A 24,751-nucleotide genomic window follows, 5' to 3' on the forward strand; every position below is an offset into this window, starting at 1 on the left:
GAATCTGGAATAGTTCAAAAAGAGCTTTCTCAACCCAAGGACTCTACATGGCAGTTTCTGACTAAAGAAACTCCTCAAGCTTTTCTCCTAAGCAAACAGCTTCCCATTTGTCTCTTCAAAAATCTCACCAGAGGCACCTGGATGGCTCAGTCAGTTGAGCATCCGACTCTTGATTTCAGCTCAGGTCATGATCTCATGGCTCACGAGTTCAAGCCCCGTGTCAGGCTCTGCCCAGACAGTGCATAGCCTCCTTGGGATTCTCTCTCCCTCCCTCTCTCTCTGCCTCTCCCCTGCTCTTTCTCTCTCTCAAAATAAATAAACTTTTAAAAGAAAAAACAAAAATCTCACCAGATTTTTTTCATTTGCGTCTCTGCTGAGCCACACAGAGCTGTGATTCACAAATGTAGATAATATCTGTCCATGAGCCTGTAGAAATTAAGAAAAATCAGTCCATCAGACTGAGAAAATACAAATAATATAATGAAATCGTCATAAATCTGAATTTGATTCATTGTAAGGGATTACACTTTATTGAGCTTGTGTCCTGTGCCCTTTTCTGGAATGAAACCCCTCATCTTTTATGAAACTCTGGTGATAACAGCGTGGGTGGAGGTATCTGGAAGAGTTACGTCTAAGACAACCCTCCAAATTCACTCTGCCATTTTTCTGCCAAAGATCCCAACGTCTGGGAACCACGGAACCAGAGGATAGATCATTCTTCCAGAAACCAGCTCACAATGTTCCTGGTTCACCTGGGGATGGGAGCCCCATGGACTTTCTGGCCTGGGATCGTTATCAGCAAACTGATCCCCAGCCCTCCTTTTCTCCTAAAATCAGAAGATGGCCTCTTGGATTGTGTTTGGTGGTTGGTTCTTGCTGGCAAAACAAGAGAACAAACTGAAAGGTAGAACAGAGCTTAAGGACCCGAACGATCATGGCACTTAGTTTTGGCACATGATGGTTATAAGCAGCCCTTACCCCAGCCCCCTAGCCTCCTATCTCTTTGTGGTCTCCTCGGGAAGGAAGGGCTGCCCCAGGGTGTTGCACAAACCTTCTCTAAGTCCCAGGGACATCCATGTTGGTTCGGAAGATAGGGTTGCACACTCAGATAGGGTCTGTCTTGCCCAGCGCCCAGCGAATGCCTGAAGGCCTCCTGCTTTGGCTGGAAAAAAACAGCCCAAATCAGCTTCAACTCCCCTTTACCTACAGACAGCCTCCAACTGTCGGCGACGCAGAATTTCCTCTGCCCTTCAAGTCCCTCTAGCCAGACTAAAAATCAAAGTAACACGAGGCTGATAAACAGGAGATCAAATTAGCTTTTGTACACACGGGGCATCCAGGCAGACTTGGAAATTGCAAAGACAGTCAGGCAAAGTGAGGTGTGTATGTCATTCTGAACTAAGGAAAACGGGGTAGGGAGGAGTCTGGGGCTTAAAGGGAAAAGAAAATGCAATTCAGAGGAAGATGCCAAAGAGTTAGTTAATGTTTGGTAAAGAAGTGTTTGCTGGGCCACTCAGAAACGATGGCACGTAGAGGACTTTGATCAAACAGGTCTTGCCAGGTCCCTCTTGTCCACCGTGCACCATGCCTCCCCATTCATATCATTATGCAGCTCTCTGCTCTCCTGGAGCTTTTAGGCTGAATTCTCTTAGGCAGTTGTGGGGGGAGGTAAAAAGCTTCTCCTGAATCTGCTGGGGTTTTTTACTGCATTTTTTTAAATGTTTATTTATCTTTGTGAGAGAGACAGAGAGAGAGAGAGAGAGAGAGAGAGAGAGCACAAGTGGGGGAGGGAGCAGAGAGAGAGAGAGAGAGGGAGACACAGAATCTGAAGCAGGCTCCAGGCTCCAAGCTGTCAGCACAGAGTGCAAGGCGGGGCTCAAACTCAGAAACCACGAGATTGTAAGGGTTAAACTGTAGTGTAGGGCTAACCTGTAGCTGGAGAGATAACAGCTTCGTTTTGACACTGAAGGTTATGAGATAACAGCCTTCCTTTACTCTTGTAAATTACACTTCATACTCTTTTTTTTTTTTTTTTAATTTTTTTTTTCAACGTTTATTTATTTTTGGGACAGAGAGAGACAGAGCATGAACGGGGGAGGGGCAGAGAGAGAGGGAGACACAGAATCGGAAGCAGGCTCCAGGCTCAGAGCCATCAGCCCAGAGCCCGACGCGGGGCTTGAACTCACGGACCGCGAGATCGTGACCTGGCTGAAGTCGGACGCTTAACCGACTGCGCCACCCAGGCGCCCCCACTTCATACTCTTGTAAATTAGGCTTCACCAGCTAAGGAAACAAAAGTTCAAAGCATCAGAGGCAGGGTCAAGGAGATCCACTAGTTGCAACTTAACGGCAGAAAGTCTAAAATAATCACCCCATCCGGGAACTGTTTCTAACTCATCTGGGAACTATTTCTTTGTTCTGTTCCCAGGTGATGATAAAACGATGTGATCGGCTATAAAAACTCTGTACCCCGGCTGTTCAAGGCTGCACTCTGATCAAAAGTGTTGGTCCCGATCAGTCAGCCTTGCCTCTCATTGCAATAAACTTTGTTGTGACTGTCACTGGTGCCCCTAGCATTCTGTTTCAGGAGTCGTGTGGATGCAACAAGATCATGACCTGAGCTGAAGTTGGACACTTAACCAACTGAGCCACCCAGGAGCCCCAACTGCTTTTTTTTTTTTTTAATTTTTTTTTTCAACGTTTATTTATTTTTGGGACAGAGAGAGACAGAGCATGAACGGGGGAGGGGCAGAGAGAGAGGGAGACACAGAATCGGAAACAGGCTCCAGGCTCTGAGCCATCAGCCCAGAGCCCGACGCGGGGCTCGAACTCACGGACCGCGAGATCGTGACCTGGCTGAAGTCGGACGCTTAACCGACTGCGCCACCCAGGCGCCCCCCAACTGCTTTTTAACTCAAGGTAATCTCCGTGCCAAAGTGGCCCATCTTGGGGAGGCCTGCCCTCGGCCCCTATACAGCAAAGCAAGTACATCAAGGTTGTTTCTTCCCTAAGCCACAGAAGGGCTAGTACTGGGTTGTCCCCAGGCTCCTTCTTGTTTGCCAAAGAGGTGTGGCCAGGGTGCACCTTGACCACCTCTTCTCAAACCCTGGGGCCACCAGGGGCCACAGCTGGACCTCATCATGGGGAGTCTCCAGTGGGCTGGAAATGGAGAGCTGAGGAATTTGACCATACTCCCCGGTTCTTAATAGATTTCAGACCCTTCTGTGGTATACAGTTAGCGCATTCATCTGACTATGCTCTGTTGAATCTCGGTATCAACCTCCGTAACAACTCCAAGAACCGTGGTATAATAAAGCCCAAAGCAATCACGCAAGTGAAATTCTCATGGTCTTCATGGGTTAGGCCTACAGTGGCAAAATAACCTGCCTGACAAGAGAAATAAATCTTTTTTTTTTTTTTAATTTATTTATTTTCAGAGAGAGAAGGGGGGGAGGTGGCACAGAGAGAGAGGAAGAGAGAGATTCCCAAGCAGGCTCTGCATTGTCGGCACAGAGCCTGACATGGGGCTTGAACTCACAAACTGTGAGACCCCAGCCCGGGGCAGAAATCAAGAGCCAGATGCTCAACCAACTAAGCCACCCAGGTGTCTCATGAAATCAGTCTTTTAAAGTAACGAATGTTCTCCCTTGCCCTGGAGATGGAAGGTGGGTTCCCAGTTTGGCTTCCCCAGAGACCCTAAGCCGACTGTTGTTTTGGTTACTGCTGGCTTTCTGGAAGTTAGATAGCCCGTCCAGGCCCAGTCAAAATGGGAGCCGACACACTGAAGAAACAGCAGCTCAGTAAAGCTAATGGCCAGGGCAGTCAGGCTTCTGGACGGGGAGGAGCCAAGCAGTGTGCAGGGCCAGGAAGGGGGGGGGGGGGCGCTCTTTGATTTACTAGTGAGGTGCAGACCTTCAGAGATGGAAGGAACCTTAGAAAATCATCCTCTCCACACTCCTCCTTCCCAACATTTATGAATAAGAAAACTCAGACCCAGAGAACACAAGTGTCTGATGTCAGATAAATGAAAAAGATGTACGGATGGCAACATGGGGGAGCCTCAGCATCCTGACCCCCAGAGAGCAGAGTGAGTGGAAAATAGGGGCACCTGGGTGGCTCAGTCAGTTGAGTGTCCAATTTCGGCTCAGGTCATGATCCTCACAGTTCGTGAGTTCGAGCCCCACATTGGGCTTCCGTACTGACAGCTCAGAGCCTGGAGCCTGCTTCGGATTCTGTGTCTCCCTCTCTCTCTCTGACCCTCCCCAGCTTGAGCTCTGTCTCTCTCTCTCTCAAAACTAAATAAACATTAAAAAAAAAAAAAAGGAAAAGGAGTCAAAGCATTGACCACAGTCTGTGTGCCTGTGGGCATGTATGGGACTAGAAGCGCTGGTTCTGATCAAAGCAGGGCTTAAAAATCACCCAAACCCAGCAACTCCCAGGGAGCTGCCAGTCAGCCCAGAGGTGGACACAGACTTGCCAAGGGACAAGGAGAACAAAAATGGGCATCTGGGCTGTGGAGAGTGAGTCTGGGATGCAGTGGGAGCCCATGTGTCATGAAGGGAAGGAAACATTCTCCCACTACCCTCAAGGTCTCCTGGCTGGACCAAGAATTAAATTTGCATGAGACAGATTAAGGGGGGGGGGGTGCAGGGGAATCAAGGTTTTATCATGTGCACGGGGAGACCCAGTGCACAGTCTGGGTCTAGTGAAACTGAGATCTAAAGAAATGACCAAGGCAGGAAGTTTTTATACTTTTTTTTTTTTTTTTTAGACAGAGACAGTAAATCTGTGAGGAATTGACAGGACAAAGAAAACTTAATTTGGGAGCCTCAATTAGTGAGAAATTCTAAGCAGAATTTGGGCTGGGGGAGGAAATGAGTAAAAAATAACAAGGGTTGTTTATACAGAGTTTCTCGCTCTAAAGTTCCCACCTCTGGTGATAAGGGTATCTCTGACTTCCTGATACAGGGAGGGTGCCTTTCACACAGGAGATTTATTCTGCTTTCAGGGGGAGGGTCCTTCTTGAATAGGCTGTCTCTTAAGTAACTTTTACTTAAAATAACCAATATATCAAAGTGGCACTTCTGGGGGCAGCCGGCCCTTGGTCCCTATAGTTGTCTACAAAGAGAACCAGGCCTGGTCCCATGGGCAAGCACTGCCAGGCACCACACAGACAGGGAAGAAGGGGTTTCCCAAGGAGAGAGGAAGAATGGGAGAAATGGGGTTCCTGCAAGAAGCCAGAGCTGCCAGAAGTTCCAGAACCTTCCTTCATCAGCTCAAGCAGAGAGTGGTAAAGGGGACCACGAGGGGGCCTGGGCAGCACAAATAGGACATTCAAAGCAATCCAGAAAATGTACGGCCCTAAGCTGGCTGATGCATCTCTGCATGTGGGCTTGGATGAGGCTCAAAGTCTGTACACTATTGTTAATACTCCTATCAATATCAGTGCTAAGGGCTTTACGTATCTTATGTGAGCTAATCTTCACAGCCACCTCCAGGGAGAGGTGCTATTCCTATTCCTATTTCGTAGCTGAGGAAATTAAACTAGTAAATTTAAGCCAATTGGGCTTGTATCACCTGCCTCCAGCCGCTATGCTGGCTTCTGAACGAGCCGGGATTTGAACCTAGCAGGCTGACTCCGGAGCCTGTGATGCTAACTGAACACGTCTACAATCTCTTTGAGAATGTGCGTTTTGTTAGCTCTCCCCCAGCAATCTTACAATCAGCTCCATTCATTCATTCATTTATGAGAAAGAGAGCAGAGCGAGGTAGGGGCAGAGAGGGAGAGAGAGAATCCCAAGCAGGTTCTGCACTCTCACCATAGAGCCCGGTGCAGGGCAAACCCACGAACTGTGAGATCATGACCTGAGCCAAAATCAGCCACCCAAGCACCCCTATTTTTTTTTTTAATAAGAAGTAAAGACTACTGACCTACATTCCCTGAACAAAGGAAGGAAAAAAATTTTTTTTTCCTTTCCAAAGCCAAAACCTGCCCCTCCCTCCAAGGATTCTTTGTGGCCATCCGAGGACAATGATTTGGTTTCTCTATAAATAATAAACTCACTGCTTGGGGAAGTCCTCTCCCTGGGGGAAGATGCTAGGTTTCAGGAGCCACTGAAGCTTTCGTCTTAATTCCACTCCCCCTGGGGACCCTCCTTTGCTCAAACGGTTTCAATTTCCACCTCATTGTTGCAAACCAGATGGTTGCAGAATGCTCTGTATTTCTGTAAGCTGACTGGGCGGAGGGAGCCTAACATCTGTGCATTTGGCTTTCCTGGAATTGAGGGGGCAGCCTTCCTCCAAAGCAGGATGCAGACTCAATGACTAAAGAAAACATCAAGAGTGCTCAAAAGAAGACATCGGATCTATTACCTCCATGAGAGTAAAATAAAGACTGTCTCGTGTTTTAGTAGGAAGGAAACAAGCTTATTAAACAGGGGACTTGAGTGTTTTTGTTATGGGAGGAATCCAGATAGAGTCAGAAGTGTCAGGTGGTTAACGGTCTATCCCTCTGGCCTAGCACCTACCAGCTGTGTGACCCTGGTAAGTATTTTGACCTCTCGGAGCCTTAGTGTTCTCATCTGTCAAATGGGGATGCAGTATCTGCTCCTACTAATTTACATTTTTGAAAACATTTTTAATGTTTATTTTTGAGAGAGAGAAAGCGGGGGAAGGGGAGGCAGAGGGAGAGGGAGACACAGAATCCTGAGCTGTCAGCACAGAGCCCGATGCGGGGCTTGAACCACAAACCATGAGCCCCTGACCTGACCCGAAGGCGGACGCTTAACCGACTGAGCTGCCCAGGCACCCCAATTTTGTGAAAAAATTGAAAAAGACATCCTATAAATGCAAGTAGATTTATACACACCAGGTATTTGATGAGCTAAGGCTCCCTCAAAGGAGTTTTGTTAAGCTGTGACACAAGAAACAGGCCAAGGATGACGTTCTGTAGAGGGTTAGGCCTGTAGAGGGTCTCTGCCTGACGTTCAGGCAGAGAGGGTTAGGGGTCCCCAGAAAAAGACAAGACATAGCTTTCTTAACATTTTAGGCCCCCAGGCATTTTGTGATCCATGCTTGACTGCTTGCTGGAACACATTTCCTCCAGACCTTCCTGGGATATGTTAAAATTTCAGAAAAACAGACCTCAGTAATTAATGATTTTAAGGGAATAGAAAAATGTAAAAACAAACAGCCACTACGGATGCAGTTTGAAGCCGGGTGCGGGAGCCAATGGCCAAGAATGAATTCTTGAGCCGTTTTTTGGTGCAAAAAGGTGTTTTTATTATAGCACAGGGACAGGACCTATATGAGCAGAAAGGGCTGCATTGTAAGTGAGAGGACTGGCTGATGATGTAAAATTTTCTATACTCTGGAGGGGAGGGTGATGTTAGGGCTCCAGGAAATTGAGTCTGTAGGTTTCTGAAGGTCTGGTTATTGCTAAGATGGCTTTTTTTCTTGTAAATCATTAAGACAGTGGCAAACTGGGGGGCGCCTGGGTGGCTCAGTCGGTTAAGCGTCTGACTTCGGCTCAGGTCAGGTCACGATCTCGCAGTTTGTGGGTTCGAGCCCCGCGATGGGCTATGTGCAGACAGCTCAGAGCCTGGAGCCTGCTTCGGATTCTGTGTCTCCCTCCCCAGTCCTTCCCCCACCCCCCCCCCTCATTCACACTCTGTCTCTCTCTCTCTCTCAAAAATAAATAAAAATAAAAAGACAGTGGCAAACTGATGGAGATTCATGTCCTGGGTGACTGTGATGTCTATCAGCTGACCATTTGTTTGTCCCCTGCCTTTGTTTTGGGGCAGCCGGGAGTGCCTGAGGAATGTCACACATATCCCACTTGGTTGGGGGGGTGGGCAGGGGGATTGCTGGGTTGCTGGGTGTTAGTTTGTGCTTTGCCCTCAGCTGGCTTTTTGCTCCCTCATCAACTACCAGATCAGGACATACGTAACCAGTATCAGAGACAATAAGTCGGTGGTAACACCGGCCCCCAGTGCTGTTTCAAAAGACTGCCCCTGAAGCACATTCTTGAGTCATTTTTGCAGGATTTAAACGCCCCCTGAGCACTCAAACACCAGACTGACTGGAGCCAGAGAACTGATGTCCCCAGCCCTTGCTGGCCCCACGACTTCAGTCTACCAGGACCTGGATTCTGTCGACTCAGGGCGACTTTTGCCCCAGTTCTAGATTGCCACCATCTATTCATGCCTCGCCATGAATATCCACACACGCTTAGCTTAAGACTCCCCGATTTTGTTGTTCCAGGAGACGCTGCTTTGGGAAATCGCCCCAGCGCTCTCCTTACTTGGTGCAAGTAAAACCCTTCTTTCTCCTTCTCTTTGGCTTGATTGTGTCTTTTGGCTCCACTCCCACCAAGAGGCGAAGCCTGTGTCGGGTGACAAAATCTGGCAACCTAGGTGGGACCTCTCACCTAATGCCCTTGAGCTGTGCTGGCTCCAAACAGGTGACGCGGTGGGCAACGAGAGCCGGTCACCGGGCCACCTGGTCTATGTCGCTGGGGGTCCCGGAGGAAGGGCACTAAGAGAATCCGTCCCGATTGGCACTCGATGTACCAGTCCGTGCAATGGGTTCAGCGGCCACTCTGGACACTGTGATCAGAGTCCCTTCAGAGCGGTGACAGGCAATTACCCCACAAATCCCACAAATCGGCTTTCTGGCTCCGCCCCTATCTCAAGCGGGGAGAAAAGGAAGGGCTTGAGGTCTGGGCAGAGATCTGCTCTGTTCTGGAGGGGGAGTCTGAGGGATCCCAACACTCCTTTGTACCCTCGAGTCCTGGAGGCTGACTGGGGGATACCTGATCCTGAAGGCCTCAGTGAGATAAATCTCAGATTCTGGAGACGGAGAGGCCCCCGTCTGGTAGACCCGAACAATGGAGTGCGCGCTTTTAAATTCTCAGCTGTAAGAGATTTACTTACCAACTCTCTAGAGAAGGAAATTTTCAGTGGGCTAAGAACAGTCGAATCTGTGGCCCCACCAACCTTTATGAGAGACCCCTTGGCAGGTGGAGACAAGCCCTTAACAGAGATCCAAGTTCAGGGGAAAGGTTTTTTTTAAAAGGGGGAGCCTGGGTGGCTCAGTCGGTTGGGCGTCCGACTTCGGCTCAGGTCATGATCTCACGGTCCGTGAGTTCGAGCCCCGCGTCGGGCTCTGTGCTGACCTCTCAGAGCCTGGGGCCTGTTTCAGATTCTGTGTCTCCCTCTCTCTCTCTCTGACCTTCCCCCATTCATGCTCTGTCTCTCTCTGTCTCAAAAATGAATAAATGTAAAAAAAAAAAAAATTTTTTTTTTTAAATAAAAAACAAAAAAAAGAAGAAAGGTCCCCTTGGGAAATGCTCTGGGGGACCGAGTGCTCTGTAGGGTTGAGCCTAGAAAACCTGGTAGAAGGCGGATGACACTATGTCCCTGGAAGCTTGCAGCCCATTCAGGTTACTGGGATAAGAAAATTTTTAGGATTCTATTAACTACGATTTTAATGCTCAAATGGCCTAAGTGAGGATCCTTTGAAACACCTACTAAGCCTATTTGGACACCCAACTCCGGAAAATGGCTGTTAACTAAACAATCCGAGTGGGATGCGTATTCTGCTCGGCGTTTAGAAGCTTCTAAAAAAACACTGACAGGGTACCATCCGTGTAAGAAACTAATAAGAAACTTTCTGAAATAGTGACAACACTGAGCCCCCAAAATATCAACTCCTGAAGAAACATTTACTACTCTACCTTTATCTTGCCCTTTAAGTGAGACACCAGGGAATGGGGCATTAAAATCAAAATCCTTCTCCCTCAACATGATAAGGCAATGATTATCTGTGGCCAGAAATTCGCCAGATTTGAAGGTGATATTCAGAGACCGATAGGAATTTTTCTTAAGACCTTACTCCCTAAGTCCAAATCAGAACTATGCAGAGGGCAAGAAGTGAATTAAAGAAAATGTAATGAGATGGGTAGGTCAATTTCAATGTCATTGAAACTGCAACCCAGCTCCTCGAAGGAGTGAAAAGCCTCTGTCCTTATATCGTACATCTTTGCAAAAACTAGAAATATGGCCCCATTAATAATTCAAAGTCCTTCAACCTCTCTGGGAACTTTTACCCAGATCATTCCCCGTTCCCAAAACTGAAGGAAAAAAGGTGGAGGTGGGGGGTAAGGGGAGAGGCTTTTTGAAAATATAAATAGCTAGGGGCACCTGGGTGGCTCAGTTGGTTAAGTGCTTGACTCTTGTTTTCGGCTCAGGTCACAACCTCGCGGTTCCTGAGTTCAAGCCCCGCCTGGGGCTCCACACTGAATTGGAGCCCTTGGAATTCTCTCTCTCCCTCTCTCTCTCTCTCTCTCTATCTCAAAATAAATTTAAAAATTGGGGCGTCTGGGTGGCTCAGTCGGTTGAGCGCCTGACTTTGGCTCAGGTCGTTATCTCCCGGTTTGTGAGTTCGAGCCCTGCATCGGGCTCTGTGCTGACAGCTCAGAGCCTGGAGCCTGCTTCGGATTCTGTGTCTCCCTCTCTCTCTGCCCCTCCCCCACTCATGCTCTGTCTCTATCTCAATAATATAATAAATAAATGTTTTAAAAATTTTTAAATAAATACATAATAAATAAATACAGAAATAAATAAACCTTAAACTATAATATAATATAAATGGCTAGAGGGGTGCCTGGCTGGCTCAGCCAGAAAAACCTACAACTCTTCATCTTGGGGTTGTGAGATCAAGTCCCATGTTGGTGTAGAGATTACTTTAAAAAAAAAAATGCTTTATAAATGGCCATATAAAAGCCCTGTAAATGGCTAGAAAAGCACGCTTGTTCAAAACCTAGCCCACAGTTTCCATAAGTTACTTGTCAAGGTTACTATAAGGTTTTTGTTTCTGTCTGTGTAAATGTGGTATTTTTCTCCCTCCAGATGGTATGGCTAAAAATTGCCAAACAGTTCTGTAATTAGTTGGTTTGAAGACAACTGCTTACGAGAATTGAGTATTCTAAAACTCAGAGAGATGGAAACTAATCCAAATGTTTTTCAGGCTCACATGATCTGGGATAATCTCTGGTAAATTAAAGTTTACATTTGTTGGCTTAATTCAAATAGGTATGTCTTTGGGAGTTCCCAACATCGAACATAATCATTCCACCCAAATTTATTAGTTAAATTCATGTTGTATCTGTTGCAATTTGTCACCAAAAATGACTTAAAATGATGGTAGATTTTGTCTGTTTCATGAAGTTTTCATGGGTAATTGTTAAAAACAGGTTAAATAAATGAAAAGTTTAGGTAAATTTTTTAACTTCTGAAATCTTCTTAGTAACTTACCTTAAAGGGCTTAAGTAAATAATGAGTTAAGCTAAATTCATTGCAGATCTAGATCCTTTCCAAATACTGTAACATTAATTACTAAATTAGATTTATCAGGATGTCTGGGTGGCTCAGTTGGTTAAGCTTCCGACTCTTGATTTCTGCTCAGGTCATGATCTCATGGTCGGGGGATCGAGCCCCGAGTCTGGCTCCACACTGGATGTAGAGCCTAAGATTCTGCGCCCCCCCCCCCCACCTCTCTGCCCCTCCCCTGCTGGAGCACATGCTCTCTCTCTCAAAAATATAAATAAATAAACATAGATTCATCTACTTTTTCTTCCTATTGCAGAGAAACTAAAGATACCTATCAGTAAACATGGTTTGTGCCATGCCAAGGAATTTACTTTAAAAAGGCATGTTTCTAAAAATTATTAAAGGTGTTTATAAATTTGCTGATCCTAAGAATTCTGGTGTAACAGCTCACAATTGCTTACTACTTAGTTTTTACCAGAAATTAAGGTTTCTAGGCATTAAGAATGCTAATAAATGTAATCAAGACTACCGAAAATAATAATAAGGAAAACAGCTCGGTATGCAAGGAAAGTTAGATCTATGTTTTTGGTAAGAAAGATATAAGAAATAGGAATACATTTTTGTGGAGGGAAAAGAAAATAATTTTGTCCTAAAATGAGACTGGTTGCCTTTTTTTTTTTTTTTTTTTTTTTTTGGTTGTTGTTGTTTTGAGACTGGTTGTTTAATGAGTGAAAATTTAGGACAAAATCTGAATGGCAAAGAACGCTGTAGAAAGTGTGTGAAAAAGGAATCTTTGGAAAGGAATTTTGTAAATGGTCAGAACTGACTAAGATGGGAATAAATGAGTTTTAATTTCAAAAGTACAACACTATAAGATTAGAATTTGGTTTTTCCTTCTGTTAAAATGACAAAGCTTTCTTAGATTATTGGTCTATTCTTGATTTAAAAAATGTAGGGTGCCTGGGCGGCTCAGTCGGTTGGGTGTCTGACTCCTGATTTGGGCTCAGGTCATGATCCCAGGGTTGTGGGATCAAGCCCCATGTTGGGCTCCTCACTGAGTGTGGAGCCTGCTTAAGATTCTCTCTCTCTCCCTCCCTCCCTCTCTTTCTCTCTCTCCCTCTCCCCCTCTTCCCCACTCACATTCTCCCTCTCTCTCTCAAAAAATTTTTTTTAATTTAAAACAAAATTTTTTTTAATTTTTTTTTTTTTTTTGAGAGAGAGAGACAGAGCGTGAGTGGGGGAGGGGCAGAGGGAGAGAGGGAGACACAGAATCCGAAGCAGGCTCCAGGCTCCATCTGTCAGCGCAGAGCCCAATGCTGGGCTCGAACTCACAAGCTATGAGATCATGACCTGAGCCGAAGTCAGACACTTAACCGAACGAGCCAGCCAGGGGCCCCTCAAAAAAAAATTTTTTTTTAATTATAAACAAAGACTTTTTTTTCTTTATCTGCCCAGGATAAACGAAGTTTCTATGTTTTGTCTTTATCAGGTCTTTGATTATTTAAGAAAACCAAATCTTCTCAATATTAAAAGAGCTGAGTTTTGCTAACATAACCTTCTGGAGAATCCTTATGCTTCTCGCTCTGTAGGCCACACAGAAAGATCACTAGTCTGAGACCTCATAATGGAAGCTCCACAAAAATGTATGTACTGTGTTTAAAATGATGTGCAAACTGGGGTGGCTCAGTCGGTTAAGCGTCCGACTTTGGCTCAGGTCATGATCTGAGGGTTCATGAGTTCGAGCCCTGCCTCGGGCTCTGTGCTGATGGCTCAGAGCCTGGAGCCTGCTTCGGATTCTGTGTCTCCCTCTCTCTCTGCCCCTCCCTAGCTCACGCTCTCTCTCTCTCTCACTCTCACTCTCTTGCTCTCTCTCTGTCAAAAACAAATAAACTTAAAAAAAAAAAAGATGTGCAAATGAACTCCCCCTGTCCCACCTGTAGCCAAAGCTACACAAAGAGGAACTTTACCTGGGAAAGACTGGCAGGTACATTTTACAATGATGCCCATCCTGGCGGAGGATATGAATAACTCCTGGCTTCACAGATCCTTTTACCGGGAGGATGGAAGCTTTTCCTCGCAGAACTGAAAAAAGCAAAGGAGGGAGTCAAGGGGTCACTTGAGCAGGTGATTCCTAGGTTTGGTCTTCCCTGAACAATGCAGAGTGATAATGGACCAGCATTTGTTTTTAAAATAACCGCTGGGAGGGGCGCCTGGGTGGCTCAGTCGGTTGAGCGTCCGACTTCAGCTCAGGTCACGATCTCGCGGTCCATGAGTTCGAGCCCCGCGTCGGGCTCTGGGCTGATGGCTCGGAGCCTGGAGCCTGTTTCCGATTCTGTGTCTCCCTCTCTCTCTGCCCCTCCCCTGTTCATGCTCTGTCTCTCTCTGTCCCAAAAATAAATAAAAAACGTTGAAAAAAAAAATTAAAATAACCGCTGGGAGGGGCGCCTGGGTGGCTCAGTCGATTGAGCGTCCGACTTCAGCTCAGGTCACGATCTCGCGGTCCGTGAGTTCGAGCCCCGCGTCGGGCTCTGGGCTGATGGCTCAGAGCCTGGAGCCTGCTTCCGATTCTGTGTCTCCCTCTCTCTCTGCCCCTCCCCCGTTCATGCTCTGTCTCTCTCTGTCTCAAAAATAAATAAATGTTAAAAAAAAAAATTATTAAAATAAAATAAAATAACCGCTGGGTAACAGGCCCAGGCTCTAGGGATACAATGGAAGCTACATGCTGCCCGGAGGCCACGATCATCCTGGAAAGGTTGGAAGATGTAACAGAACTTTAAAGAAAAGTTTAGCTAAAGCTTTCAAAGGACTCAGGAGAACTGGTCGAGGCTGCTCCCCAAAGTTTTAACTGTAGTTAGGGCAGCCTCAAAGGGAAGGCCTGCACCAAGCACATCTGGAGATGCGGATGGCCTTTTCCAAGCAGCTGAGGGAACCTTCATTTGCCCAAATACTGAGACTAAACAAGCAATAAACCACATAATTCAACCAGGGACTGCTGTGGCCGCCCTCAACAATTATGCAAATAGGAGCCTCCCTTTATCAAAGGAAATTAAACTCCATCCCTAATGAGGCAAGCGACTGGGTGTACTTGAACACCTGGCAATGAGGGTCAGCTCGGGATCAGCTCAGCCCTGTCTGGACAGGACCCCACTTGGTGCTGTTAACCACCTACTCTTCTCTTGAGCTACAAGATGTGGCTCCCTGGATTCAACAGTCTCAGGAAGCCCGCAGAGCCAAGTCAAGATGTTCCTGAAGCTTATCCGTGTGAGCTGCTGACGGACATGAAGTTCCTGTTCAAGAGGCAGTAACTGTCAGACAAATACATCTTTGCTCAGATGCTCGGTTGTGCACTGTGAAACTGCGTTAAGTATTGAGGATAATCTTTTTGTGGCCAACAGTAACAGCTGTAATCCTAACCTTCTTCTGTCGCTCGGGGACCAATGTATTCAGTCGATACGTTAACCTGCTAGTAAAATTTGCCTCTTCTCGGATGCAACAGTCCCATATAAATCACACGATCCAGCAGGGATATGAAAAACTGCAGCCCAAACCGTCTAACCCCAAAATTTACACTGGCAGGAGCAAGGGATCTTCACTGCTCTAACCCCTGACAGCAGGAAGTAGCTACAGAAGACTGACCACCTTTTAAGAATGAAGAGGAGAATATCTCAAGGGGGTACTTTGTAGGCAGATAGGGTTAGGGGGTCGTTGGAAAAAGGAAGACGAGACATAGCCTTCTTAACATAAGAGACGAACGAAAGGGGCGCCTGGGGGGCTCAGTCGGTTAAGCGGCCGACTTCGGCTCAGGTCACGATCTCGCAGTCCATGAGTTCGAGCCCCGCGTCACGCTCTGTGCTGACAGCTCAGAGCTTGGAGCCTGTTTCAGATTCTGTGTCTCCCTCTCTCTGACCCTCCCCTGTTCATGCTCTGTCTCTGTCTCTCAATAATAAATAAACATTTAAAAAAGAGAGAGAGAGAGAGAGATGAACGAACATCACTTCCACCAACCCCTCGAGAATGCATTTCCCCTACCGCTCTGGACTCGTGTATGTGGCTTCTAGATCTCTATCAGGTTTAAAACCCTACCTTGCCTGGTTCCCAGACTGACATTCACACTGACCTGTTGGCTTTGTTACCCTCGCTTGAGAACAGGGGCATCTGTAAGCTTCATCTCGGAAATATGGTGTGCGTCCGTCTTAGCGATCTGGGGAAAGTGTGTTCATTCTGTCCCCATAGGCTAGAAACATACCTGTGGGGTAGAACCACGGACCTGGGTAAGGTCAGGTGGGGTTGAGGCATACAGAGCATGCCCTCTAGGGTTACAGGGGAGCAATGACAATTATAAACCTGAGTCATGGGGACTTTAGGTTCTGTACCACTATTCACTCTCTGCGAAAGGGAACATGTGTTTTGGCTTCAGAAAGCAGCATATGAAGAGGGACAGGCAGGCAGGCAGGAGGGTAGTATTTTAAGTCATCTACCCACCATGATGTGTTTGCTTCTGGCAAATTGTTCTGTTTGCTTTCCTAAGATTCTGCCGAGCAATTCCTTCAAAACCAGTTTTTCATTGCGTAATGGCATGAGGAAAGGGTCGAGGTGCATTATGTTTCTAAAGGAAGATTATACGAGGGACGGTACGCCAGGAGCCTAATTATACCAAAGAGAAGAGCTTCAAGGGCATGAGCACGGACACAGGTGGAAGAGGGCTGCACGTGGAAATTATTGCAAGTGGTTACCTTTTCACGCCTTCTCGTACCTCCCAACGTTCAAAATATCAACCGATCATTTACACGAGCGGAGGACGGCACCTGTCAAAAACAAATCCGTGTGTTGACACGCCCCCTCCGGCAGTTCGGTGACGGCATGTTCACGAGTGGTGCCGCCCGGGGTTCCGACGTCAGAAGCCTTGGGTTTTTATGCCAGCTCAGCCCCGTTTATTAGCCACTTAACAGATACCATTTGCTTTATCGGCCCCAGGGTTTTTCCACTTATAAAACTCGGAGTAGTTGGCTTTGTATAACTCACGGGGTGAGTGTAAGCTTCCAGATTTTAGAACAAGGTAAAGTATCAGAAACCTAGATAAACGAATGGGCAACATGCAGGTGACAGACGCCACATTCTCCGGGTGGCCCCCGCGGATGTTACTTTTCAGCCTGCCTTCCCTGCTCCTCTGGTAACCTGGCTGTTAAACTGAGAGGTTCTCTGAGGCCTTAACCCGAGACCTCCTCCTCTTCCCCACCTCTCTCTCTCTCTCTCTCGCTCCCTACGTGATTCACTCATTCCTAAGACTTCAGTTTCCGCTGGTGCAAATGACTCACAGGTTGATGTCTCCAGCCCAGACCTGAAATGCGAGATTCCGTATGACATAGGAGAACCTGGCTTTCTCACGGGCGCCTCGAACCTAATGCATCCAAAATTAAACTTTCCGGATCCCACCACAACAAAGCTGGCCCTCTTCACGGTTCTTTTCTCTGAGATGGCCACCAGCTCCCGGCCAGACGTGCAAACAGAAACGTGGGCGGGCGGGGGGGGGGGGGGGGGGGGGCATCTCTAACTCTTCCCTTTCCCTCATCCCCCATACCCATTCCATTACCATTTTACATCCCAGATATCTCCAGAACCTTTACCCTTCATGTTTTCCCTGCCATGACTGTAGTCCAAACCACCGCTGTCTCTTACCTGCATTATGGCCACAGCTCCAAACTAGGATTCCTACATCTGTTAGTTCTTCCCTCCAGTCCACTCTCCATATTGCATCCAGGGAAAGCTTTCTTAAAAATCACCGTCACTGATGGGGTGCCTGGGTGGCTCAGTTGCTTGAGCCTCCCTCTCTTGATTTCAGCTGGGGTCGTGGTCTCAGTGTCATGGGATCAAGGCCCACATCAGCCTCCGTGTTGAGCATGGAGCCTGCCAAAGATTCTCTCTCTTTCTTTCTCCCTCTGCCCCTCTCCCCGGCTCACACACACACTCTCTCTCTCTCTCTAAAATAAAATGACATAAATTTTAAAAATAAATAAAATCTTTAAAATAAGATAAAATGAGCCTCTTGTAGGCATCATATAAGTATTATTTTTTAATCCAGTTTAATGACCTCTGCCTTTGGCAATGTGGGAGAAGGAGTGGAGTGGGAATGGGGGGGGGGAGGAAGAAAGCTAGTGGATTTCATTAATGGGATAAGTATAATAAGCATAAAATATGTGTAAGGACTTGCCTTCATCTTCCAGAAACTCTGGATGCCTGCCAGGAACCCAGTGGTTCCAAACGTGTGGTCTGGACTCCTGGGGCCCAGGGAGACCCTTTCAGGGAGTGTGTGAGGTCAAAATTATTTTCATGTTATTACTAGGATATTATTCACATTTTTCACTCTGTTGACATTGGCACTGGTGATGTAGAAGCAATGGTGGGAGAAACTACGGGGGGCTTAGCATAAATAAAGGCAATATTACCGAGTTGCACTAGCAGTCACAGGGCTCTCACGCACAAAGAGATCTAAAAATAAATAAATAGGGGCGCCTGGGTGGCTCAGTCGGTTAAGCACCCAACTTTGGCTCACGTCATGATCTCGTGGTTCGTGAGTTCGAGCCCCACATCGGGCTCTGTGATACCAGCTCAGAGCCGGGAAACTGCTTCTAATTCTGTGTCTCCCTCTCTCTCTCTGCCCCTCCCCCACTCACACTCTGTCTCTCTCTTTCTCTCTCTCTCTAATATGAGTAAACATTAAAAACTGTTTTAAGGGGCGCCTGGGTGGCTTGGTCGGTTAAGCGTCCGACTTTGGCTCAGGTCATGATCTCACGGTCCGTGAGTTCGAGCCCCGCGTCAGGCTCTGTGCTGACAGCTCAGAGCCTGGAGCCTGTTTCAGATTCTGTGTCTCCCTCTCTCTCTGCTCCTTCCCTGTTCATGCTCTGTCTCTCTCTGTCTCAAAAATAAATAAACGTTAAAAAAAAAAATTTAAAAACTGTTTTAAGTTTATTTATTTATTTTGACAGAGAGAGAGAACAGGGGAGGGCAGAGAGAGAGAGAGAGAGAGAGAGAGAGACAGAGAGAGAGAGAGAATCCCAAGCAGGCTTCCATGCTGTCAGTGCAGAGCCTGACTTGGGGCTTGATCCCACGAACTGTGAGATCATGACCTGAGTGGATGGAGATCAAGAGTCGGACGCTTAACCGACTGAGTCACCCAGGTGTACTTTGTATAGTATCTCTTAATTGAGATTTGTCTCATGCTCTTCTCCTGATTACACTGGGGTTATGGGGAGGTTTTGGAGGAAGACTTTAGAGGTAAAGTGCCATTCTCACTGCATCCTCTCAAGAGCATGAACAATCAACAGGACGCATCACTGTTGTTGTCACTCTTGACTACCTGGCTGGGAGGCTGTTTGTCAGTTTTTACCACAACACCATTTATTGAACGGTCTCCTTTTTAACTGAAATGTTTAGTCCATTTACACTTATTGTGATTATTGATATGGTTGTCTAACTCTATCTTCTTGGTATTTGTTTTCCCTCGTCCCTTCTACTTTTTCTTCCTTTGTTTCTACTTTTCTGCCTTTCTTTGAGTTATCTCAATATTTTCAGTGCTCAATCTTATTTCCTCTATTGGCATCTTAGTTGCAATTCTTGTTATTATATTTTGAGCGATTTTTCTAACACTAACAATATGTGTCCTTATTAATAGATCAGGGGGCGCCTGGGTGGCTCAGTCGGTTAAGCATCCAACTTCAGCTCAGGTCATGATCTCACGGTCCGTGAGTTCGAGCCCCGCGTCGGGCTCTGGGCTGATGGCTCAGAGCCTGGAGCCTGCTTCTGATTCTGTGTCTCCCTCTCTCTGCCCCTTCCCCGCTCATGCTCTGTCTCTCTCTGTCTCTCAAAAATGAATAAACACTAAAAAAACTAAAAAATAAACTAATAGATCAGGTTCTTTTAAAACCAACATTGGGGTGCCTGGGTGGCGCAGTCGGTTAAGCGTCCGACTTCAGTCAGGTCACGATCTCGTGGTCCGGGAGTTCGAGCCCCGCGTCAGGCTCTGGGCTGATGGCTCGGAGCCTGGAGCCTGTTTCCGATTCTGTGTCTCCCTCTCTCTCTGCCCCTCCCCCGTTCATGCTCTGTCTCTCTCTGTCCCAAAAATAAATAAACATTGAAAAAAAAAATTTTTTTTTTAAAACCAACGTTGTACCTTGTTCCTCTCCACACTTGATTCATGTAAACTATTCCACACTTCCTACTTCATTTCACATTCTACACACTTCACACCTGACTCTGCATTTCACAAATGGATAACCCAGCAAATATTTCATTGCATTTATCCCCACTTTTATCATTGGTGCAATTGTTGTTACATCTTTTACCTCTACATTTGTTATAAACCCCCACCTCACAGTGTTATTGTTTATACTGTAAACACCTTTTTAAAGAAAATGGGGCACCTGGGTGGCTCAGTCAGTTAGCCTCCGACTTTGGCTCAGGTCATGATCTCACAGCTCATGAGTTCGAGCCCCACGTCAGGCTCTGTGCTGACAGCTCCGAGCCTGGAGCCTGCTTCGGATTCTGTGTCTCTCTCTCTCTGTGCCCCTCCCACGCTCGCACACACGCACATGCACACTCTCTCAAAAATAAATAAACATTAAGAAAATATTTTAAAGAGAGAAAACATAGTCTTTTGTATTTACCTACTTTTTTATCGTTTCTGGCGCTCTTCATTTTTTCCTGCCGTTCTGAGTTTCCACTTCATTATCCTTTCTCTCAAGCCTGAAGGACATTTATTATTTTTCATTGTGCAGTTCGTTTAGCAACAAATTCTCTCAGCTTTTGTCGGAAAATGCCTTTATTTTTTCCTCACTTCCACAAACATTTTGTTTTTTAAGTAGGTTCTATACCCGGCATGGGGCCCGAACTCACGACCCTGAGATCAAGAATCACGTGCTCCATCGACTGAACCAGCCAAGCACCCCTCAAAGAATATTTTTTGATAGATACAGAATTCGAGGGTGGCCATTGCTTTTCCGAACTTTAAAAATATTTTACTGTTTTCCTCTGGCCTCCATAATCTCTGATGAGAAGGGAATGGGTTCTTCTTTTCCTAGTCCCTGAATATATATTTTCCTCTGGCTACTACAAAGGTCTTTTTATCTTCAGTTTTCAGAGGTTTATGATGTGCTGAAGTCAGATAGACAGGGAGGGAGGGAGAGAGAGAGAGATCTGTCTTACTGGCTTTACTGAGCTTCTTAGGTCCATAAGTTGGTGTTTTTCAGCAAATTTGGGGAGTTTTCAGTCATTGTTTCTTCAAATGCTTTTTTTCTGCCCACATTTCACTCACTTCTCCCTCCTCCTGGGCCTTGAAGTACATGCATATTAGATTGTTTGACATTGTCCCCCATGTCTCTGAGGCTCTGCTCAATTTTCTTTAATCCCTTTTCTGTGGTTTCTCAAACTGATCTGTCTTTAAGTTTATTGGCTCTTTTATCATCTCTAATCTGCTGCTAAGCCTTTCCACTACATTTTTTGTTTCCATTATTTTTCTTTTCAATTCTAGAATAGAATTCTAGAATATCTAGAATATCAATAGATACCTAGAATATCTAGAATATCAATTCTAGAATATCTAGGGGCACCTGGGTGGCTCAGTCAGTGAAGTATCTGACTCTTGATTTCAGCTCAGGTCATGATCCCAGGGTCACGGGATTGAGCCCCGCATCAGGCTCCGCGTGGAGCATGGAGCCTGCTAAAGATCCTCCCTCTCTGCCTCTGTCCCCCTCTCCTGCTCATGCTCTCTCTTTAAAATAAAATTTTAAAACATTTCAGATAAAGCATTAATAAGCAAAATGTATAAAGAGCAACATCAAACTGATAAAAAAGAAAACTTGTATAAAAATGAGAAAGGGAGGGGCACTTGAGTGGCTCAGTTGGCTAAGCATCTGACTCTTGATTTGGGTTCAGGTCATGATCTTATGGTTCATGGGCTCAAGCCCCGCATCAGGCTCGGCACTGACGGCACAGAGCCTGCTTGGGGTTCTCTCTCTCCCTTTCTCTCTCTGCCCCTCTTCCACTCACTCTCACTCTCTCACAAAAATAAACAAATTTTTTTAAAAATGAGAAAAGGATGGGGTGCCTGGGTGGATCAGCTGGTGAAGCACCCCACTTCGGCTCAGGTCATTATCTCATAGTTCATGAATTTGAGCCCCACTTCAGGCTCTGTGCTGACAGCTCAGAGCCTGCTTTGGATCCTCTGTCTCTGTCTCTCTCTCTCTCTCTCTCTCTCTCTCTCTCTCTACCCCTCCCCTTTTTGCTTACTCTCTCTCTCTCAAAAATAAACATTTAAAAACAAACAAACAAAAACAAACACTATGTATCTTGAAAAACAATGAGAAAAGGAAATGAATGGGCAATTCTTGGGCTGATAAATGTGAAAATAAACATATAAAATGATGAATGCCTAAGAATGCAGTATAATATAAAATATACATTAAAATAATAAAATATTGATAGTATAATGTAGGAAAGAGGACGGGGAAATAGGTACACTGTGAGAGTACAGATTAGTATTGCCAACTCATCAAGATTCTAAATGTATGTATTCTAAATCCCAGCTCTCATGTTTCCAGGAATCTATCCTACAGAAATAACAGCAGGACCACAAAACTGCTTGGATCAGCAAAAAAACTGGACAGAACCCAAATGCTTATCAGTAAGAGTATATATAAATATAGTGCATGCATATATCAGAACACTAAGCATCCATTTAAAAAATGAAGTAGACTTAAATTGCTTATGTCCACAGGATAATGTTGAGAATTAAAAGTGAATTGCAAAACAAAAGAAACAGTAAAATACTAGCTATATGTGTGTGTGCATACACATATACGTAAGAATCTGGTCAGTCAGGTACACATCAAACTTAATTCTAAAGGATAGGAATTGGGGCGCCTGGGTAGCTCAGGCGGTTAAGCGCCTGACTCTTGATTTCAGCTCAGGTCGTGATCTCACGGTTGACGAGTTCAAGCCCTGATTCAGGCTCTACGCTGACAGTGTAGAGCCTGCTTGGGATTCCCTCTCTCCCTCTCACCTGCCTGTGCTCTTTCTCACTCTCTCAAATAAATAAACATTTAGGGGCGCCTGGGTGGCGCAGTCGGTTAAGCGTCTGACTTCAGCCAGGTCACGATCTCGCGGTCCGTGAGTTCGAGCCCCGCGTCGGGCTCTGGGCTGATGGCTCAGAGCCTGGAGCCTGTTTCCAATTCTGTGTCTCCCTCTCTCTCTGCCCCTCCCCCATTCATGCTCTGTCTCTCTCTGTCCCAAAAATAAATAAACGTTGAAAAAAAATTTTTAAATAAATAAATAAACATTTAAAAATAAATAAATAGTGGGAATTGAAGGGGGAACAGAAGAACGCTTACTTTTTATTTTATATACTTCTGTATTGTTTGAGTCTGTTGCAAAAAATATTTCACTTTTGGGTTTCTTTTTAAATTTTTTTTAAATGTTATTTTGTTTTTGAGAGAAAGAGAAACAGAGTGAGCAGGGGAGGGGCAGAGAGAGAGGGAGACACGAATCCAAAGCAGGCTCCAGGCTCCGAGTTGTCTGCACTGAGCCCGACTCGGGGCTCGAACTCATGAACTGCGGGATCATGACCTGAGCCAAAGTCAGACACTTAACCGACTGAGCCACCCAGGCACCCCCCAAAACATTTCAGTTTTGTAATTTAAAAACAATTTGTGTGGGGGCGCCTGGGTGGCCCAGTCGGTTAGGTGTCTGACTCTTGGTTTCAGCTCAGGTCATGATCTCGTGGTTCATGGGTTTGAGCCCCACATGGGGCTCTGCGCTGACAGTGTGGAGCCTGCTTGGGATTCTCTCTCTCCTCTTCTCTCTCTCTCTCTCTCTGCCCCTCCCCCAGCTCGTGCTCGCACGTGCATTTTCTCTTTCTCAAAATAAATACACTTAAAAATAAATGCATAAATAAATAAATAATAAAACGATTTGTGTAAGATTAGATGGACTATTCCAGTCTACTACTACTGGGGAGGTCCTTTAACGTCTCAGCAGCAGGCATGACTGCCACCTGGTGGTCACCTACAGCCATGGTAAATTGCCTAGCTGAGGGTTTTTCAACCTCCACACAATTGTCATTTGGAGCCAGATAAATGGAGGTGGGCGGGGGGGGGGGGAGGTCTGTCCCGTGCATTGCAGGATGTTCAGTAGCACCCCTTGCCTCTATGTTCTAAATGCCAGTGACACCCTGTCTCCAAGTTGTGACAACTGAAAAGGTCTCCAGACTAGTAATTGCCCCCTCCCCCCCCCCCACCAGGAGATAGGGCAAAAAACCACCCTGGTTGAGAACTCCTGATCTAGAATGGAAGTCTCGTGAATATACAAAATGTGCTCATTCATTCACTCACAGAATCACAGTAGACAAAACGTCTTTCTGAGATACTTTGTTGTTGTTTTTTTTTTAAGTTTATTGATTTACTTTTGAGAGAGAGAGAATGAGAGAGCGGGGTAGGGGCAGAGAAAGAGGGAGGCAGAGAATCCCAAACAAGCTCTGAGCTGTCAGCGCAGAGCCCGACGCGGGGCTTGAGCTCACGAACCGTGAGATCATGACCTGAACTGGAACCAACAGTCAGCCGCTCAATCACCTGACCCACCCGGGTGCCCCTCTGAGACACTTCCTAACGTCAGTTGGGATCAGTGATCTCTTACCCATGGTTGCTCTCACACAGAATTCTTTGCACAGCTTTGTGATATTCTGAGGTTTCAGTTCAGTAGCAGGAAAAGCGATTCGCATCCAGCGAATCCCCAAGTGCCTCAGGCAAAGCCTGGCGCACACGTCCCACACTGCACTCACAGACCTATGGCAGGAAGTCACAGCAGCCCCAGCCCAGTGCTCCAGTCAGTGAATGCCACCAAACAGTCAGTAAGCCGGTCCCCTCCTGTCCCTCACTCAGCCCACTGATCTCCCCCCTCTGGAATCATCTCTCTGTCCACTGTACCCATGGCATTACTGCCTTATGGTCTATATGTCACCAAGAAGTATTTGGGAGGAAAAAAGTCTGTAGATGGGCTGCCTGGGTGGCTCGGTCGGTTGCGCATCTGACTTCGCTCAGGTCACGATCTCGCGGTCCGTGAGTTCCAGCCCCGCGTCGGGCTCTGGGCTGACAGCTCAGAGCCTGGAGCCTGCTTCAAATTCTGTGTCTCCCTCTCTCGCTCTCTGCCCCTCTGCCCCACTTACTCTCTGTCTCTCTCCCTCTCTCTCAAAAACAAACATAATTTTTTTTTAATTCAGCTCTGCTATTGACTAACACCCCCCCCCCAAAAAAACACACACAGAAACAAAAACATAAAGCAAACATGGCCTGAGCATATTATTTAATCTCTCCAGACCTCTATCTCCTTGTTTATAAAACACAAGATCTATACTAGATATCTGAAGTTCCCTTTCA

General features: G+C 46.2%; 1 protein-coding gene across 2 annotated transcripts in view; it reads right to left on the bottom strand.

Annotated features, from left to right (window-relative positions):
* Positions 1 to 354: 354 nt before the first annotated feature.
* Positions 355 to 24,751, bottom strand: part of LOC125151875 (zinc finger protein 70-like) — a 44,984-nt gene continuing 20,587 nt past the window's right edge. The window contains exons 7-10 of one of the 2 annotated variants that reach the window (XR_007146970.1): positions 19,995 to 20,069; positions 16,064 to 16,135; positions 13,298 to 13,412; positions 355 to 426 (exon numbers count right to left, since the gene is read on the bottom strand). The gene's annotated coding sequence lies outside the window, so the exon portion shown is untranslated. Of the gene's footprint in view, positions 427 to 13,297; positions 13,413 to 14,403; positions 14,618 to 15,447; positions 15,577 to 16,063; positions 16,136 to 19,994; positions 20,070 to 24,751 lie in introns of those variants that run through there. The other variant, XR_007146969.1, reaches the window with a different exon arrangement.

The sequence above is a fragment of the Prionailurus viverrinus genome, chromosome E1 (assembly GCF_022837055.1).
Source record: "Prionailurus viverrinus isolate Anna chromosome E1, UM_Priviv_1.0, whole genome shotgun sequence".
NCBI lineage: Eukaryota > Metazoa > Chordata > Mammalia > Carnivora > Felidae > Prionailurus > Prionailurus viverrinus.